The following is a 15079-nucleotide window of genomic DNA, read 5'->3' as shown; positions in this document are numbered from 1 at the left end:
ATGTGGACTTCATTTCTTCTCTGCATGGTTCAGTTTCAGCAAAAATCCTTCCTTGGGTCAGCTAGAGTCCCCCGTCCTCCACATCTGATGACCCCCGATATCTAACTGAGTTCCTCCATCCTCCCCCAGGTGATGTAAGATCACCTTGGCCTGCTTCCAGCAAGGATCCTGTTAGGTCCATTTAGCCAGAATCCACCCGTCCCCCTGATGTTTCCTCTTAGTAATTTTCTATCCACCAATGGACCCCCACCCCACTCTTGGCTATGAATTCCTCCTTGCCAAATACTGTATTTGGAACTGGTCCCAGTTCTATTCTGAGGCCTCTTCCCCCTATTACAATATTCCTGAACAAAATCTGTTTTTCCTGCTTAGCTCCTATGCAGCTCTGGCTTATCTTTAACAACATTAATACAGAACATCGACCATCATGTTGAGAAAAAACATACACGGTTATCTCTATAGTTTCAGAAAAAGCATGTGACAAAAGACAACATATATTTAATATCGTAGTGGGTTGAATATGTCCTCCAAAAATTCACATCCACTTGGAACCTGAAAATGTGACCTTGTTTAGAAATAGGGTGACCTTATTTGTGACCTTAATTAGAAATAGGGTCTTTGTAAATGCAATGAGTTAGGAGGAGACCGTATTGAAATGTGGTGAGCCCTAAAGCCACTGACTGTTGTCTTTATAAGACGAGGAAAACATGCAGACCCAGAGACGCCCTGCGGGAAGGAGGCCATCCCGTGATGCTGGCAGAGACGGGAAGTGGAGGAGTGCCAGGTGCCTTCCGAAACTAAGAGGAGGCAAAGAAGGAGTCCTCCCTAGAGACTCAGCGGGAGCAGAGCACTGCGGACACCTTGATTTTGGACTTCTGGACTGGAGAACTCTTAGAGAATAAATCCGTATTGTTTCAAGTCACCCAGTTTGTGGTAATTTGTGAGAGTAGCCCTGATAAACGGACACAAATATGCTAAAATCACTCAATAAAATAGGAATTGATGGACACTTCTCAGCATGATATTTTTTGTCCCGTTTTTTTTTTGGTGTCCTAGTCCTCATGTATTCTGAAACACCCCCCCACTCCACTTCACATCGAATCTGTGGGGTTATGAGAAACAGAATAATGATACAGTATAGATAAGAGACTTTGATAATACGGAGGACAGAACTCCAAGCGCCTGTTTGTCTGGGTGTGAGACTCCATGTCTCTGGGCCTCTACTGAAAATCGTGAAGGAGCTGGATATAATCGGACTGAGCAAGAGCCAATCATTGATTCTACACACTTTACTTGGTTCTATGGCGAAAGTTTTGTTGTCTTTCTATTTGCTGGTAAACCACCAAAAGGAGATTCTGATTTAAAACCCACCTGACCCTCTTTAGGCCAGTGGCCTGAAGCATGGCTCAAAGTAGAGGAGGAGCTGCTTTAATTCACTACGTTCAGTCAGTAGGGCGGGTGACTCGACCTCAGGGTCATGAGTTCGAGTCCCATGTTGGGGATAGAGATTCCTGAAAAAAATAATACAAACACAGTAATTTGAAGAGGCACATGTACCCCAATGTTATAGCAGCAATAGCCAAACTATGGAAAGAGCCCAGATGTCCATTGACGGATGACTGGATGTGGTGTATACACACACACACACACACACACACACACACACACACACTGGAATAGTACTCAGCCATCAAAAAGAATGAAATCTCACCATTTGCAATGACATGGTTGGAACTGGAAGGTATTATCCTAAAGTGAAATAAGTCAATCCGAGAAAGACAAATACCTTATGATCTCACTCATGTGGAATTTAAGAAAGAAAACAGAGGATCATAGGGGAAGGGAAGGAAAAATAAAATAAGATGAAAACAGAGGGAGAGAAATCATAAGAGACACTGAACTCTGGGAAACAAACTGAGGGTTGCTGGGGAGGTAGGTAGGGGGATGGGTAGCTGGGTGATGGGCATTAAGGAGGGCACTTGATGTGGTGAGCACTGGGCGTTATATGCAACTGATGAATCACTAAATTCTACCCCTGAAACTAATAATACACTATATGTTAACTAAATTGAATTTAAATAAAGAATTTTTAAAATAAATTTAAAAAAAAAATCTGAAAAAAACACCACACACAGCACCCAAACCCTAGGTTCCTCTCCCTTCACTGTCCCGGAGACCAAAGCGGTCATCTGCACCTGGAGCTGACTGTGTGTCTAGGTCGGTGTGCTCGCCGCCTTCAGCAGCTGTCCTCGGGGCTGTAGCACTTGCTGCGTCCGTAGTCTGCATAGACGGTGTACGTCGTGGTTCTCCCGAAGGGAAGCCTAGCACCTGTTAAACACAGTTCAGAGGAGGGGAGGTGGGAAACAGTGACACAGAGAAGAATCTTCTGATTCACCAGTTTTTGTGAGCTATGAAAAGACATGCATCATATGAGCAAGACTATATAAAATGGAAGTTCTAAAATAGAATCCTGTTAGGATTCATGCCAGAAGGGGCTGACGCCTGTGCCCACTGCCAAGCTTTTCAGGGGCAAAAGGTCTAGTGAGGTCAGACATGAGTGTATTTACAAGCTGGTGAAGGAGATGGAGGTGACTGACCAGAGTTATCTGCTGACACGAGTGTACTAATGAGCCTCATTGATCTCTTCATCAGACAAAGGGGACTAGCTCCCGACTGCCACGTGCTGACTGATAGTCCCCGTGAACAGCTGTGATGTGGCAGTGGTTCAGATCTTTAAAAATTCAGGGTGTACTTCTTTAAATGCAGTAAAGGAACCTACCTACCCCTTTGCCAACATCTACTCAGATGGTGAGACTGAGAGTTCTGTGAGTGGGAGAACCTGCTAGAAGTTAAGGCTTAACATCTACGCTGAGAGTAGGTGAGACTGTGGTGCTGCAATGCTGTGGAATGGGCTCATGGAGGTTTTCTTGACTTGACACAGAGCTGACACGTAGTGTTACATAGTTTCAGGTGGACAAGAGGTTCTGTACACGTTACGCTGTGCTCACCACAATGGAAACAGATGTTTAACTGTCTTGGGAACCTCAGTTAAAAATTGGAGGGGCACCTGGGTGATTCATTGCTGAGACTCTTGATCTCAGCTCAGGCCTTGAACTCAGGGTCATGAGTTCAAGCCCGGCGCTGGGGTCCACGCAGGGTGTGGAGCCTACTTAAAAAAATTGGAAAATGTTAATGATTTATTAGAGGAAAATCAACCTCTGAAACAGTTGTGGATCCTGAAGCCTATTCTAAAGAGAGACTGTTGGAAGCTAAAGAAAATTCCCTAGACCCCTGCTCTCGGTATGTAAAACAGTTTCTCCATGTGACTTTGAGATTCGGGAAGGACATAATCAAAAACAACAATCTACCATCGCAGACAGTTACTGGCCCTCTCGACTCATCCACAGCACATGACTCTGGTGTGCCCACGGCGGCCGTCAGGTGGCGCCTACACCGTTCTGCGGAACTTTGAAGGGTCTTACTGACGAAAGCGCTGGTGAGGACAAAGACAGCTTCCTCCAGACCTTTAAGTTGTTGTTAGGAAAAGTTTGCCCACACGCTCTTTGGGTGGCCGAACCTTTTCTATCTCTACTTATCATAACCCTCCAAAAAAACAAAACTAAACTAAAGCTCTGGTGAAATTCTTAAGATTCTCCCGTTAAAACATACAAGAGAGAAACATACAGAAACTGAGAAAGCCGTCCAAATTAAACATTTTCAACTTCTCAGAAGAGCGGTCTTTATCCAAAAATTCTACCTTTAGTCCTATTTTAAGAGAAACTGAGGCATGTTAAAATGTTTAAGAGTTTATTTGAGCAAAAACGGATTCGGGTCAGCCAGTGGCACACTGGCCTCCCCCCCACACAAGGTGGGGGGACAGACTGGACACAGAGAAGCCCCAGAAGCAAAGAAGGCAGTTATTTGATTGGCTAGAACGCCCCGGTGGCTGTGATCGGTTGTCCTTATTGTTTCTGTTTCCAAACCTTGAAGCACAGATGGGCTGTGTTTTAATCTGCTTATGCAGACATCAGAGCCCCTCCGTCCACTGGCCTCCGTGTGTAATTGCATCAGAGCCCCTCCGTCCACTGGCCTCCGTGTGTAATCGGTGGAAGAGTCCTAAGATAACGGGACCTACACCACAAAGGCCTTGCAAACCCTTCGCATACAACACCGCGAGAGGACCCCGTAAAGTTCAGATTGACTTCTTCCTCTGACACATTCTACCCTGTCGCCGAGGGAGTTCAGCACATGCTGCTCCAAATATGGCATTTGGGTGTATTAAATATTTTAAGCTGAAGGACTCAGAAAACAGCAAAAGCAGGAAGGTCCCTCTGAGCTCCCCTGTGGCCCTTCTTCCCTGAAACAGGTCCTCAGAGGGGACCTGTGAGAGACACCCTCCCTATGATGGAAAGGAGCATCCTTACTTCCAAAGACAAAGGGATGCCAAGCAGACCCCTAAAAACAAACCTTGCTGAGTTCCCCCCAATTTACTACAGTTTCCTCATACTCCTTACCCTCTCCTAGGCCTGCGTGACTGCCCTCTCTGCAGTAACCTGGCAGAAGGTACCCAGGGCTGTGTCTTTGGACTTCATCTCCTGGGCAAGGCTCTCATGTCACAGTGTCAGGTAGCACTTCTATTAAATAAATGTCTGTTGTCTTGTCCTGTTAATCTGTCCTTGTCATTTTAATGTCAGTCCCAGCCAGGGACCCTAAGAGGGTTGAGGAAATCTTTTTCCTCCCCTACATAACCTTCTAATTTTGCAAGTATTGTCACAGTTTAATGGAAATATACAGCCCTGTGTCCAGCAGGGACAAGGTGTATTTCCAAAAGGGACACTACCAGACACACATACATGAGTCAGGAAACTGGGTATTTTGGGAAGGACAGGCAGTGAGGTTAACCTTAGAAGTACCTTGGAAAGGTTTGGTTAAACAAATACCCCCTAAAACTGTGGAGCATGCGCTCCCTATCGTGCTTACCCAGCGGCAACAGGCGGTGTGCCCTGGGGCCTCCCGGGGCCATGTTTCCTCCTCTGCATATGGAGTCCACACTCCACTTACCGGAACCCCTGGAATTCTCTGTTCAAACAGTCCTATGGTCCCTTCTTCCAGGGCGTGCCCAGGCCTCTTCTCTGAGGCGGTCCTTCCAAGGGCGGCCCATGCCGTTGGCACGCATGCTCCCAGGCCCCGCAGCTGGCCCTTGACTGGCTCTTTGCCAGGGTGTGTTTGAAGCTTGGAAGTGTGTGTTGAGCTGTTCACACATGCAGGTGCAAAGCCCTTCAAAGTGTGGGATGGAGCCAGGAGTGGTAAGAAAAGGGCATGGGGGCTGTGTTTTTACTTTCTGATTCCTCTCCTTAATGTATCTTTCAAAATGAGCCAAGCAGGTGCGTCTTCAAGTCAGATAAGAAGGATTTTTATCCAGACCCGAAGCTTGCTTTATGCCTTAAAAGTTCCTGTAATTAGTCAGGAGCAGCGAGTCACAGAAATGCACAGAACGTATAACGGCAGAGGGAGGGGGTGGGAAACCGACCCGGAAAGGAAGGCGCGTGTCCCCGGAGGAGGGTGGAACGGCTGCAGAAGAGAGCGCCAGGGCAGCTGCGGGGAACTTCCCGGCACCGCGCCCTGCTTCTCTTCTCGCCTTGCCCTTCGTGCGCGTCTTCTCTTCGGTCATGCTGCGGTCTGGCATTTCTGTGCCGCGCTGGTTGACGCGGTGCCGCGCGTGCTCTCGGGGTCGGGGAATCCGCAGGAGCAGGTGCTGCAGACCTGGCGTCCGGGGTGCCGCTCCGGGCCTGGAGCGGAGACGCGTGAGCTCTCCTGGCTTTTCCTGTGAGTTCAGAGAACTGCAAGAGAAGGAAAGAACGAGAAAAGAAGCGCGCAGCAGACACAGTTTAACAAACGATAAGGCCGCCAGGCTGGAGGGCAAGCAAAAGCGGATTCTCAAAAGTGGAGGTGCCGGGGATTGAACCCGGGGCCTCGTGCATGCTAAGCACGCGCTCTACCACTGAGCTACACCCCCTCACGCTTGCAGCAGGCTCGGAAACGCACCTATGGCTTCTCGCCACCGGTTGCCGCCGCGACAAACGGCGGCTGGCCACGTCGAGGTCAGTCCTAGGACTCTCCGTCCTAGACCGTCCTGCGGCCGGGCTCCCCGTCTGGTCCGCAGACCTCACTCCGTCGCCACCTGCCGGGGACGCGCGGCCGGGCGCAGGGCGAGGTCTGCGAGGGGCCTCCGTGCGGGGAGGGCGGCCGGAGAGCCGGGGGCACGCAAGATGGGAGGGGAACTGCGCGCGTGGGGCACCCGCGGGGGCGCACCTGCCGCGGCGAGACACGGACGGCGCGGACCGGGAACCGCGGGGAAGGAGCCGCTCGCGGGCGCGGCGGCCCTGCAGCGCCCTCTTCCGGCCGGAGCCCGCCCCGACTGCAAAGACGCGGAAGGCGGGCCTTGTCGCGGGAGGCTGGGTCTGCAAAGGCCGCTCACCGCCCAGCGGGCTCCAGACTGTGCTGCGTGGGCCGCGCCGCAGTGCGCCGCTGTGCATGCGGATTATTTCCAGGGTAGGGCAATCAAGCCCCAACGGACTCGGGAAGGACTCTTGATCGCCCGCTTAGTTGACTGCCCGAAGAATTCAGACGGGGAGCCTGCACCGGGAGGAGAGCTGTCCCGCGGACAAGCTGGTCTGAACACAAGACAGACTTCTCGGCACGCCGGGCAGAGCTGTATTACCAAGCATTGACCCTTGCCATCTTTTTGTGAATTGCTTTCCTTGCCCTCGAAGTCCCTAAGTCTCGGCATCTGAAGAACGGCTGCTTTCCCTCCCCGGCATCGCTAGCTCTGTCCCCATCTGCATCTGTCTGGGCGCGGGAACCAGCCTGTGGTCGTCGGGCAGCAGGGCCGGGTGGGGAGTGGGCCTCCTGACTGCAGCACCGGCTCTGCTGCTCGCCTCCCCCTTCGCGTGCTTCGTTGGGAATCTTGCGCAGAGAAAACACAGGGTGCGCGCAAATGCGTATGCTTTACAAGATTCTCAGAAAAACACGAAGTTTCTGGATGTAGGCCTCCGAGCGCATTGTACTGACAGGATCCGAGGATCGAGCTCTATCCATGGGCGTGCAAACCACGTCCTTCTCCTCCAAGGGAAGAACCGTTGAGCCGGGCTTGGCCCTGGAGGCCTTACACGTGCCGCTGGCCTTCTGCTGCTCACACGCAGCTGAAGCTCGAAGCAAATCCGAGGAGCAGAACTGGGGGGATAAAGGCAGAGCCAGGGCTGCCACACGATTGCACAGCCAGTTGCTCAACGTCTGATTAATCATGGACCCGGTCTGTCCGCCCTAGGGAAGGAGGCCTGGTGGTGGTACGGGCGCTCGTCCAGTGGAACAGGGTGAAGGCCTCAACCAGCAGAGGCTGCGGAGATGGAAGGATAGGACCTTCTGAACAGAAGGAAGGGCTTAGAGTCTCCAAGTTGAAGACACAGCGTGCCCTCACGGGATGCACACCCGTCACTTGAGTAACGTGGGTGTCCCTGTCTTTCACCAAGCTAGTGAGCTGGGAGCTGTAGGATTTCTGCTTAGTTACTTGTTTTTATTTGTGGTCAGTGGGATGGGACTTCTCTGTTATTTCCTTCTTCTCACATAAACACTTGTTGAAATCGCTTTCCGAGCCCAAGTTGGAGCCACTCCTGCCAGGGGGTGTCACGTCAGCAAACCGAAATTTAGGTAACTGCCACATCCCTGTGAATGACCTGCTTGGCCAGAACTGCAGAGTATCCGGTGATTCCCCAAACACCAGGCCAACTGGGCCTTCTGGCCCCGAACAAGGTTGACGTGGCCCCAGCCAACCAGCAAATTGTTGTTTTTCTCTTCCTTGTTCTTTAGTCTTCCTGCTATAAAAGCTTCCTGCCTTTTACACCATTTTGCAGTTCTCTGCAAGGAGACTATCCATTTCACGAAGAGTTGAAGTTTGTTTGTTTCACCTCAGTGGTTTTCCTTAATCATTTTTTAAACACCAGAAAAGCATCTTGAATTCAGCAGGAGGACTTGGAGATCTGAGCTTCCCGCCACACTTCCCTCACGGGCCAAGGTTCTTTTTCACTCTCTCTTCCCAGGATGCTGTGCAAGAGTGGAAATGCGGTTCACATATGAAAACAACTTCAGGGGTGCCTCGGGGGCTCAGCGGGTTAAGCACCTGACCCTTGGTTTCATCTCAGGCCATGATCTCAGGGTTGTGAGATTGAGCCCCAGGAGGGCTTCCCACTCAGTGCAGAGTTTCCTTGGGATTCTCTCTCCCTCTCCCCTGCACTCTGTCTCTCAAATAAATAAATCTTAAAAACAAACAAACAAACAAAAAGCCTTCAAGGATTCCCCAAATGTAACAACAGTTTGAAAATATGCTTGGCATTGCCAACAATAAGTTGTGAGGAAAAAACAAAAAACCAACACCTCTTCTAAACTATATTGAAGAAATAATTTAACCATGTTAGAAGACTGAATTATCTATTTCTCTCTAAAGAAAATAATACTACAAAACTGTTGTTATGTGAAAAGTAATAAAAATAATGCAGCTAAATAACATAGAAAAAACAAAGGTATATTAATAAGTTAACTTTTTGTGATGTTTGTGGAATTCATCAACATTTCAAAATTTGTAATTTGTTTCAATTTAATTTCTTACTCTAAATAAATATTTACTTTCCTAGCTAATTTTGTATTCACACTTTTGTATTTTTTTCCTAAAGATGGCCCCCAATAGTATATAAGCATTGGTTCCAGAGGATGGGCATCTGCCCTGCCACTGAATTTTAAAAATCATGCATCTTGGGACACCTGGGTGGCTCAGTTGGTTAAGTGTCTGCCTTTGGCTCAGGTCATGATCTCAGGGTCCTGGGATTGAGCCCTGCGTCGGGCTCCCTGCTCAGTCTGCTTCTCCCTCTCCCTACTCTTGTGCTCTTGCGCTCTCTCTCCCTCTTAAATAAATAAATACAGTCTTTTTAATAAAAAAATATAAAAATCATGCATGTTTACCCCAAACATTGTTACCCAAAGCAAAACATTATGATTGATATAGATATATAAGGAATTGAGAGTCCAGTGCTGTGACGTTGACTTGAACTCTCCTGGGGCTCCCCTCTGCCAGCTTGAGTCCTGCTCACAACAGCGTTGCTTTCTAACCTAGACGCTGCTAAGAGTTATTTGTGGCCACGGTACCACTAACTGTTTGACTGTGTTGGCCACGAATTGTTTGACGTCATGTTGGGAAACATTAGTACCAGGAGCGGCACACCCCTTCCTTGTGCCCAGTACTGCTTAGCAAGGTAAGGACGTACGGCCAATTTGAAGCTCACCTTCTGACCTCAGTCTCGGCTTTCTTTTCTTGCTAGAGAAGAACATTCTCAAAGCTGAGGTACTCTGACTTGAAATAATTTCTTATTGGACAATTCTGTAACGCAAAAAGAAAATAAGCCTGATTACTAACATAACATAATAAAAAATTTAAAAAATAAATTATTTGTTGAGAAAAATAAATGAATATAAAAAAGAAAAGAAGCCTGAAATTACTGGTTTTCAGGGAACTTGAGCTGCCCCTCATTATCCCCAGTTCGTTCCATCAGCAGTTCTCACGTGTCTTATCGGAGCAGCTCCACATCTCGCATAGAACCCACAGCATATTCAGGATATAGTAACAATTTTCAGAAATCCTTGAGCAGCTGGTGAAAGAAAAGCAATGTGGCCACCTAAATGATGGCAGGCTGTGAAATAACATTATGTACACTTCCAATGGCATTTACAGTGTTCTGCAGTATATTTTTAAAAATTACATTTTCCTCATAGGGGAAGGGAAGGAAAAATAAAATAAGATGAAAATAGAGAGGGAGGCAAACCATAAGAGACTCTTAACTCTGGGAAACAAACTGAGGGCTGCTGGAGGGGAGGTGGGGGGGGATAGGGTCACTGGGGGATGGGTATTAAGGAGGGTACATGTTGTGATGAGCACTGGGTCTTACATAGGACTGATGAATCACTAAATTCTACCCCTAAAACTAATAATACACTATATGTTAACTGCATTGAATTTGAATAAAGAATTTTTTTAAAAAAATAAGTTTTCCAATTCATTTAAAGTAGCTTGTGTAAACTTGACTCCAAACCTTTCCAAAGCTGAATGAAAAGGAAACAGAAGACTGATCTCATTCATGTGTATTGTTGCAAAAATTATGAACAGACTGTTAGCATGTTACAGTGAGCACCGTATTGAACTAATACTTTCCCAGGAACATGAGAATGATCTATCATCAAGAAAAAAATCATTATTAAGATGAATTAATAGCTTGAAGGAGAAAACATGAAATGAATTCAGTAGGTGTCAAAAGGAATTTGGAAAAATTCATAATCCAAATTGGTGCAGCTACTATGGAAAACAGTATAGAGGATCCCCAAAAATTAAAAACAGAACTACCATATGATCCAGCAATTCCCCTTCTGGGTATTTGTCCAAAGAAAGCAAAACACAAAGTGGAAACGGTATCTGCACCCTATGGTTACTGAAGCGTTACTTACAATAGCCAGGGTATGAGAAAAAAGCCTATGTATGCGTCGACAGATGAATGGGTGATATACAGCACATTTTATTTATATATATGTACATATGCATGTGCGTGTGGATAGATAGATATAAAATGGAATACTGTCCAGCCAGAAAGACAAGGAAACCCTGCCGTTTGTGACAACAGGCATGGACCCTGAGGCCTTTATGCCGAGTGCAATAAATAGACAGAGACACAAATACCATTATGATCTCATTTATAAGCAGAACCTAAAAGAAAACAAAGCCGCCCAAACCCTCATACATACAGAGAACAGATCAGTGGTTGCCAGAGTGGGGGCAAGATAGGTGAAGAGAGTTAAAAGGTGCAAACTTCCAGTTATAAGACAAGTAAGTCCTGGGGATACATCATACAGCATGGCGACTAAAAAGGAAAAAAAACTCAAAAATCAGAAACTTTCCCAGGCAGATTGGAGAAGATTGTTTCTGTGCTTCTACCATATCCTAAAACTAAAACAAGATCGTCCTTGTGAATCCAAAGCCAACATCATATTTAAAGAATAATGTGGTCGGTCTAGTCTAACCAAGTACAAGAACAATGAAGGGAAGAAAGAAAAAGTACAAAATTGGGTTAGGAGAGATGTAATGATGTCAAGATAAAAATCCAAGAGAATCCAGTAAAGAGTTTAGACGTCAGATGTTCAACGTGGTGTGATGAGCACTGGGTGACACACTCAACTAATGAATCATTGAACATTAGATCAGAAACTAACGATGTTCTATACCTTGGCTAACTGAATTTAAATAAAATTTTTTTTTAAAAAAGAAGTTCAACATTACCTCCTCTGGAAGTTTCTAAAGAGTGCTACTTAATTGTCACGCAAACCTTCTTCCCAGCTTGGACCTGCAGTCCACCTTCAAATTTCTAAATTTGTTTGTTAGGGGTATTAAGATTCTTCCCATCTGTATTTTCACTCTTTGATCAAAAGATTATTAATAAAATCACAAACTCTAGCATGCTCTTTGTCTCAGAATTATGTGTCAATTGGTTTTGTTTCTGCCTTTTGGGCCATAACAGAACTGGCAGGTCTATAGTTTGCTGGGCTGTATGTCAGTCCTACTCCCCAACCCCTAACCCTCCCTATTGCCCCCATCACCCTTTCAGGGAAAAGCTCCCAGATATTCAACCATACCTTTCTGTATTAGTGGAAAGCAGCATTCCTTTGCCTCCCTAAGGAACTGAGGGGCATGTCATGGTTAACGAAAATGCAGAAACTTTTGCAGCCCTGTGATTTAACAAATTGGGATTAGACAGCTATAGATAGCTGTAGATGTAAATATTATAATGTAGGAATGTTTTCCCTTTTTTCCCCCTTCCTTCACATTTCCTTGTTTGCTCTCTGAAGTATAAATTCTAAGATTTTAGCCCTAAAGTTACTTTTAAGGCAGTGCAAATATGTTGATTTCTAATTATGAATGGGGGAAGGAAAATTTGTTAATCAGGCAAAGGAGGGGAAGGGGAGAGAGACAGAAGTTAGGGTCCAATAGATTTAGGGAGAACGTGTGAAGCTTTTTTTCAGTGAGGTTTGTGGCAAGTGGGCCCAGCCATTACTTAGTTTGCTGAAAACAGAGGACACATTCGTCTCTGTCCATCCAGCCCTCCCCAGGGCTCGGGCACTTTCCCTGGTCGATACTAGCAGTCTGGGAAGCCAATCTACTGGAAGATTGCCTTGAGCAAAGAATCCACATAACGTTGAATCACTAAATAGCTCAGTTGGCAGAGCATTACTTAGACTGGAGGTTTGAACTTCCGTGGTTAGATCTTGCATTTCACTGAAATTATTTTCTCACGGCCCTATTCCGAAAGTAATTGACTGAGGACCCCCACTCCTTGCAGAAATAAATATGTTAGAGTGACAATGCTTGGTGAACAGGAATTGCAAATCTTTCACCTTTTACCCAAGGGATATGGTGTGGTTCAGGGCATGATCCCCCCAAAATGGCAGCAGCCATTTCTCCTACCCGCGAAATAGGTCATAAGACCATCTAGTGAGAGGCCCCTTCCCTGTACTGAGAGGAAAGGAATGTCCAGAAAACAAAGGAAAATCAAGAAGAATCCTAACGAACAGGCTTTGCTGAGCCTCGCCCAATTTACTACACTTACCCCATACTTTTTGACGTATACCATTTCTCTCTGGCTACCCACTCTTCATCAAACCCAGCATAAAAATATTCAGCTTACACCGTTTCTTAGGGTCTTCACTTCCTCATGAAGGTGCCCATGTCACCCAAAACTTACATCTAATAAATTTCCATACTTTCTTCCTGTTAATCTCTTTGTCCTTTTAATTTTTGGACACAGCCAGAGACCCAAAGGGGTCACTTTTTCCTCCCCTACACTACCTTCCTAAAATGAATTGGGATATTTCTGTCTCTTTTTGTGCTCTGCAGCTATTTCTATAACCCACGTGTTATTAGGACGCATCTTGCGCTCCTTCTGGGACACCCTCCGCGCACGCGCGTCTCTCCCTGGTCCGGGTGCCTGGACCCCAGCCCTCCCCAGCAGGCACTCCAAAAATGCTGACCGGAGGATTGGGCCAGAATGTGGGTTTTGCCTTAATCCCCAGGGAAGATACTGCTGGAGAAAACCTGCAGACATGGGCGACATTGGCAGGAGAGGCCCTCTCCGTGGGAGAGTGGGAGAGCGGAGGAGAGAACTTTGCTTTGACTTGGGTTTGCTTCAAACAACTCGTCATTTTCAAGGGACCCAACCATCAAGTCCCTGGACAGACGGGGGTTACTGCTTTACTTCTAGGGTTGGACGATTCACACCTCCCCTGTTCCACCCACACTCCTGGTGGCCGTGAAGCTTTTCCAAACCGCTGCTGCTCGGTGGACTAAGCCGCAAACGAGTCAGGGGACACCACCGCGTCGAGGACAGTTCCACTCCTTGTCCCCGGAGCTCACAGACACGGAGTGGCCAGCCTTCCTCCGGGCTTGTGCGGCCTCCCCGGCCCGCAGCGCCCTCGAGGCCTCCAGGCGGCCCCAGGCGGGCCCCAAGCAGGTGGCAGCATCAGCCCCGCGCACCTGCGCCGGCTCTCCGAGCATCGGTCAACGCCTCAGTGATGCTCCCCTCCAGCAGCCAGCCTGCCTTTCCTGACGTGCAGCTGTGCGCCCTCGCGGGCCCTGCACGGTTCGTGGCTCAGCTGTGCGCCCTTGAGGGCTCTGCACGGTCCGTGGCTCAACTGTGCGTCCTCGTGGGCCCTGCAGGGTCGGTGGTTCAGCTGTGCGTCCTTAAGGGCTCTGCACTGTCCGTGGTTCAGCTGTGAGCGCTCGCGGGCCCTGCACGGTTCGTGGCTCAGCTGTGCGCCCTTGAGGGCTCTGCACGGTCCGTGGCTCAGCTGTGCGCCTTCGCAGGCCCTGCAGGGTCCGTGGTTCAGCTGTGCGTCCTTGAGGGCCCTGCAGGGTCCGTGGTTCAGCTGTGCGCGCTCGCGGGCTCCGCACTGTCGGTGGTTCAGCTGTGCGTCCTCGCGGGCCCTGCAGGGTCCGTAGCTCAGCTGTCGGTGGAGCTAACCTCGAGCAGCTCTGTAGTAGCAGCATCCCCAGCACGGGCCGCGGGAAGGACCCCTCCCCACTGCGCCATACACTCTTTATACCCAACGTAGTAAAATAGACCTACCAACTGGCCGCGTGGCCTAATGGATAAGGCGTCTGATTCCGGATCAGAAGATTGAGGGTTCGAGTCCCTTCGTGGTCGCTGTTTTCTTCCGCTGCCGGCGGGTAAGGCGTGTATGGTTCCCTCCGGTCCGCTGAGCAGCCTTTTCCTTCTCATTTAACAAGCGCACGCGAGCTGTCTGCTGTGCGACACTTGCTTCACCGACGGACAAGACGCAAGTAGCAGGTGTGTCCTCAAGGCGCTTCCTTTCTAGTAGACAGATGACATCAAGTAGACAGAAACACAATGACCAAAATTTGTTACAAGTCCTAGGAAGGGGGATAAGCGACAGGCTGAGATCAGGAACACGGATGGGGGGCGGGGTCTTCAGGCAGAGTAATCCTGGCAGGAGAAACTGCTAACTCGTGGACAACCTGGAGACACCTGCTCTTCCCTAAGCTCAGGTCACTGAACTTTTTTTTGGGGGGGGGGGAGGGGAAGGGTTCACTGAAAAAATCAGTGAAAAGGGGGTAAGGGTGGGTTGAATTTCTAGGCACAGGATTCCCTATGACTGGGGCTTTGTACGTGGTTTGAAATCAGTGTTCTCCAGATTTCCTTTAGCTACCATAAATACAGCACTACCTCCCAAACAGCGATCGCAGAGAGAAGCCTAAATAAAGACAGAAGGCACGAAGGCTTTTGTCCTAAACTGAACTGTCCTCCGGAGCAACTTCTGTTAGTTGAGTCGTGATGGGTTCAGTTTTTAGCACGAGTGCAAATGCCATAAATGGATCTGAACAGCGGGGAGGTTCCTCAAAAAATTAAAAATAGTACCACTAAAAAAATGATCCAGCAATTCCACTTCTGGGTATAGATCCAGAAGAATTGAAAGC

At 48.1% G+C, this 15079-nt stretch overlaps 2 non-coding genes across 2 annotated transcripts; one reads left to right on the top strand and one right to left on the bottom strand.

Annotated features, from left to right (window-relative positions):
* Positions 1-5944: 5944 nt before the first annotated feature.
* Positions 5945-6016, bottom strand: TRNAA-AGC (transfer RNA alanine (anticodon AGC)). Its single transcript has one exon. It is a non-coding gene; the product is annotated as a tRNA-Ala (tRNA).
* An 8199-nt stretch (positions 6017-14215) lies between these two features.
* Positions 14216-14288, top strand: TRNAR-CCG (transfer RNA arginine (anticodon CCG)). The gene has a single exon. It is a non-coding gene; the product is annotated as a tRNA-Arg (tRNA).
* The last annotated feature ends 791 nt before the right edge of the window (positions 14289-15079 follow it).

The sequence above is a fragment of the Ursus americanus genome, chromosome 32 (genome assembly GCF_024610735.1).
Source record: "Ursus americanus isolate L20-20 chromosome 32, mUrsAme1.1.p, whole genome shotgun sequence".
NCBI classification, from domain to species: domain Eukaryota; kingdom Metazoa; phylum Chordata; class Mammalia; order Carnivora; family Ursidae; genus Ursus; species Ursus americanus.
This window is presented reverse-complemented; position numbering and strand designations above follow the sequence as displayed.